Source organism: Agelaius phoeniceus, chromosome 1, assembly GCF_051311805.1.
Source record: "Agelaius phoeniceus isolate bAgePho1 chromosome 1, bAgePho1.hap1, whole genome shotgun sequence".
NCBI lineage: Eukaryota > Metazoa > Chordata > Aves > Passeriformes > Icteridae > Agelaius > Agelaius phoeniceus.
Window position 1 is genome coordinate 1234908 of NC_135265.1, and position 5706 is coordinate 1240613.

The window sequence follows — 5706 nt, forward strand, 5'->3', positions numbered from 1 at the left end:
TCTCTTGGATGGGCCCTGGCTCCACGATCCCATCAGGGATGGACTGTGTCCTCTTCCCTGGATGAGAGCTCAGGATTCATGGCTGGAGTGACGATGACAAAAAGCCAAACCAGCTCATCCTGATCTCTCTTGTCCTTGCGGGAATCAACAGCTCCCAGGATTTGGGAAGTGTGAGGCCCCTCCTTCCCACCAGGAGGTCAGGCTGATCCAGGTAATTCTGCTTTTCCCCTTAAACCTCTGACGTCTTGGCAGAAATTTTGGGGTGGAAAAATCCAATATTTCAACTTCTCCTCCTGCCGAGACAGGAACAAACACAGCCAGGAGTGAATTTGGCCATCGGGGTTTCTGTGGCTGTGACTCACCTGCTCAGGGAGACCAGTCTGGGAGGCACCAAACCCCCCCTCAGCCCAGCCTGCCAACTGGGAGAGGCCTTGGAAGGGATCCTGAGGCAACCAAAACTGGAACCTCTCATCCCATCCCCGCATCACCTCCATCCCGGAGTGACTGAGGAGCAGGAGAAGATCCACAGCATTCCATCCTCCCGTCAGCTCCGTGCTCCTAAAAGCAGCAAAGTCCCATTCACAAATTCTTTTCACTTTGCTCCGTGGGATTCCTTCCAGAACATTGTAAATGATTCTAATTTTGGGTCTCTTTCAAATCCAGGCAGGATTTGGGCTCTGCACAACGTTTCCCTGGTTGGCAGAGAATTTTTGGGGTGAATGGAGGAGGTTATGAAGGGAAACAAAACCTCAGCTGAGTTTTGTGACTGGAAAAGGAACAATTCGTTTCCAGAGCTGTCAAGGCTGTGTTTTTTTTGTCGACACCTCCTCTCACCAAACTGCAGAACTCATCCCTGAAAAAACACTGTGGATCCATTTCTCTTCCCATTGAGAGCTGGCATTCCTGGATGATTTATCTGCCCACTTCTACGGATCACGCATTGGGAGCTAATTTGGGCTTGCGACAGCTGCTTAAAACTCATCCATTTGGAAAAAATTCCTGCTGTCAGAGGAATAAAACCAAGCTGATCTCTGTTTCTTGTAACGTTCAGGATGACAGGGACTCATGAGCTTCAAATGTTTTTTTTTGATTCTGGCCCAACTTTTGGGTCATTTTTCTTGGGTTTCATTGGTGGATGCTCAGCTGCAGGAAATCCGAGGTCTTGAGTGGGATGGGTGGGTTTGTAGATGGAATGGTTTGGGTAGGAAGGGAATTTAGGGATCAACCCAGTGCCACCCCTGCCATGGCAGGGACACCTCCCACTGTTCCAGGCTGCTCCAGCCTGGCCTTGGGCACTGCCAGGGATCCAGGGGCAGCCACGGCTGCTCTGGGAATTCCATCCCAGCCCCTCCCCACCCTCCCAGCCAGGAATTCCTTCCCAAATCCCATCCATTCCTGCCCTCTGGCAGTGGGAGCCATTCCCTGTGTCCTGTCCCTCTGTGTAATCAGACTCTTCATGGAGAAGAGTCCTCATCCCTTATTATTCTTTTGACATTGCTTGGATAAGAGGGACCCACCAGGAGAGCCCTTTGGCTAGAATGAATTCCCAGGATTTGCCATTGAAATATTTTTCTTCTGTATTTCTGTGCCTCTGAGTTTTCTTTTCAAAAGAAAACTGGCTCTGCAAATCTTTGATGGTTGGTTTGGCTGTGCTTTAAAAAACATCTACACAGGGATCGAAGAAATGCTTCATTATCATTATCATTATCATTATCATTATCATTACCATTATCAGTATCAGTATCATTATTCTTTTTTATTGCTATCTCCCTTCCAACTTTCTTTTTTTCCTTTGGGATTCTCTGCGGATCAGAACCATCCCAGGATTCTTCTGCTTCCCTTGCTCGGCCTTTGCTCCTTTCAGTCGGTGGCTTTGGGTGCTGGGGAGGAGCAGGGGGAAGGTGACGAGCTCCAAGTGCCAGCTTGGCCCCTTGGGAAGGGCTGGGAGAGCGGGAGGGGGTCACATCCCACATTTGGGAAGGGAATCCCCTGTGTGATCCCCTCTGGCTGTGAGGCAGGGATCAGCTTTGGAATGAGATGTTAAATGTTCCTCCTTTCCCAGTCCGAGTGTCCAGATGTTCTCCATGGCAGGACCTTGGACTGGGGCTCTCAGGATGCTCAGGGGCCACGCCCAAGATCCAGGCTGGGAGCACCAACCAGGATCCACCTCCCCCCTCTCTTGGCGTGGAGCACTTTGGATCCTTGATAGAATCACGGGATCCTTAAGTCTGGAAAAGATCTCCAACATCAAATCCAGCTGTCCCCAGCACTGCCAAGGCCACCACTGACCATGTCCCCAAGTGCCACCTCCACATGGATTTAAATCCCTCCAGGAATGGGGCCTCCATTGCTGCCCCTGGGCTGGAATTCTTCTTTCCAGGAAGAAATTTTCCCAAAATCCAGCCAAAAGTCCTCTGGCCCAGCTCGAGTGCAACAACTGCACGTTCTCAGCCTCCTGGTACCGTGAGGACATTCCAGGTGCACATTCCTGCTGGATCTCATCTCCAGCAGGACAGGAGATCCCCCAGATAATTTGGGAACAACCTCAGTGGGGCTCAGGCTCTGAGTGGTCCTGTCAGCATCTTCCCGGATCCTGCTGAACTCCTGCTCCTGGGACTGTGAATCACTCTGAAATCCAGGAATACGAGCCGAGGTGATGCACGATTTATGAAATCCAACACCGCGACACCACGGGAGCTGTAAAATCCAGGGAATTCTGGAGTTCATATACACATCAGCGCCACGGAGCGAGGAGTCCCAGCAGGGAGGAAAAAAAGGCATCTGGACATCTTGATACCAACAAAGTGTCAGCAGTTTGGAAGGAAAACACGGAAAAACATTGCCCAAAGGGCTCCCTCAGCCCTTAGGAAAATAACAAATCCTCTTCAGTTTATTAAATAAGCGGCGGATGTTTTCCTGGGATATTCATAGTCATCTGGAATGTATTAAGGGGAGAAGAGATGTCAGAAAGTTTGGAATCAGGATCAAATAGCAGATGACTTTTCAATTTCGGATCTCACTTCCGTGAGCATGGGACTCATAAAAATGACCTGGGTATCGGACACGGAACGTGCCGGCACAGGCAATCAGCTCTCCAAGGATTTTGGGAATGAAACACATGGATCATTTAAATTGCACTTGAGGGAGATCCGAGCAGGACCTGGACCTTGGGAGAAGCCTCTGCTTCAGCACTGGAAGAACTCATTTATAAATGACCAGACCTCGGTCTGAGTGGCATTTTATATCCTGGAAATGGGAATGTTTTCCATGGTTGGATAATCTCTGTCCTTGCTCTGATGTGGGCTGGATCCTGAAAGCAGAGTCACAAAGACTTTCTTGGAACTCTGTGTGGAATAGCCCAAGAGATCCAGCTTTGATCTCCTGATGCTGTTGCTGGGTGAGAGGGATCATGTCTGGGATCTGGGGTGAGTCAAATTCCAGGCTGGTGCTGACTGGTGGAATCCAGTAGGAGTCCCCGTTCCTGGAGGGATTGGATATCCCTGTGGATGGGACACTTGGGAACATGGTCAGTGGTGGGAAAGGGTTGGACTCCATCTTGAAGGGCTTTTCCAACCTCAGCAGTTCTGTCCTGCTGTCATTCCACGTCTACCACTGAGAACTCCATCCCAGAAGAGTTTCCCCTTCCTAAAAATAGGGAAGCACTGGGATAATGGCTTGTTCTGGAAGAGACAAAGAGCAGCCATTCCATCTGCACCACTGGGATTACTCAGACATTTCTATGCCTCTTGTAAATCCTCATTTTCACGGAATGAAGAGGGACAATCCTTCCCCAACTGGGGTCTGCTTTTCCCTGCTCGCCATCCTCATGGTCCTGCTCAGAACATCAGGAAGAACTGAGTGCAGGATGTTCCTGTGGATTTAGCAATCCAAGTTTCCTTGAATTTTTTCAGTGATGTCCCTTATGGATATCACCCACTATCCCAATTAATGGGGATTTTCCTGGGGCTGATAGGGGCTTTTGGAGAACCTCTGGAGAAGGGAAGAAGGGAAGGAAGGAAGAAGGAAAGAATGGAAGAGGGGAAGAAGGGAAGAAGAGGGGAAAAAAGGGAAGAAGTGCAGAAAGGAAATAGGGAATAAAGGGAGAATGGAAGAGGGGAAGAAAGGAAGAATGGAAGACAGGAAGAAGGATAAAAGGGAAAAAGGGAAGAAGGGAAGATTGCCTTCAGACTTCACGCAAGCCATGAAAAATGGCCTGTGCATCCCACTGACGGAAAATCATGGAATTATAGAATTGTTAAGGTTGGAAAAGACCTTTGAAATCAAGTCCAACCATCGACCCAGCACCGCCACCACGTTCACCATTACAACATGTCCTCAAGTGCCACATCCACACCTTTTGGAACATTTCCAGGAGTGGTGATTCCCCCACTGCCCTCAGCAGTCTGTTCCAACGATTTTCTCCCCTTTCCATGAAAAAAAAATCCTAATATTGAGTCTAAACCTCTTTATATGTCTGCAATGCGTTTCCCGTGGTTTTAATCTTGAGTGAGGGAAGGGAGGGATGAAGTGGTGATGAGGCAGGTCCAAAAACTGGGAGGGACACTTGGAAGAGGACACTGGGAATTCTGGCTGGCCGTTTTCCTCAATTTATGGTTTTGCTGCCTCCTAAGTTCCTGCAGCTCCCGGACTGAATCCAGCACCATTCTGCAGGAGCTGAATTTGAACCTTTGCTCATGGTGGAAACCATCAGAGACAGCAGTGCCTGGATCACGATGGGAATTCATGGAAAACACTTAGGAAACTGGGGGCAGCACCCAAAACTGTTGTGGGACATGCTGCAGCCAGGAGTTGATGTTCCCACCCCATCCCTCATGGAGCAATTTCATTCCACAGGGGTGAAAAAATTCCCAATTTCTTCTCCATAACCTCTTGCAAAGTGAACTGGGCTGAGCTTAAAATCTGGGTTATTTCAAGCTTAACTTTAGGCAGCTTTAGCCGAGGGGTGATGGATTTTGCCTCTAAAGCCTTGGATGTGTTTCCCACCCCGCCTCTCCAGGGTGCCCTTGGGGCTGTAATTGCAGCACTGATGACGTTTCCATGTCTGGAATCGTAGCGGAGACATTTCCATGGAATACCTGGGGCATTCCTGCCCCGTGTCCCGGCCACGCTTCCATCCATCCCAGCCCAAACAGAAGCCTCACTCTTGTGGCCATGGAGCGTTTTCCCCTCCCGACGTTTTTGGCCGTTAAAGCCTCCGCTCCCTTTCTAAATCCGGCCCTGGGACTGGGCTTTGCAGACTTTGGCAAAGGTGAATTCCACAGGATGTGGGGCCATTTCCTCTAATTTCTCTTAAATATGGCCACTAGTTAAGTTTTACGGACTGTTTTCCTGACTCTTTTCCTGTTCTCATTTCAGGGAGCGGGAGCGGCGGCACTGCCGCTCGATCCTGCTGCTGCAGCTGGATTTTCCTCTCCTGGTTTTCCACTCCATGGAGATTCCCAAACCAGAAACATCCCCAGCCCAAACTCCTTTGCTGCTGTAGAGGATCCAACACCTCCAAAAACGGTGGTCCCCCTTTTCCAAAGGTTTTATTCATTCCCAGTGTGTCTGCACAGAGCACTGGGATTTACTGGATAAGGCTGAGATTTTGGTGTCCTCCACTTTCCTCCTCCCTCAATCCAATCCCAATTCCCCCTGGAAGTGTCCAAGGCCAGGTTGGAGCACCCTGGGACAGTGGGAGGTGTC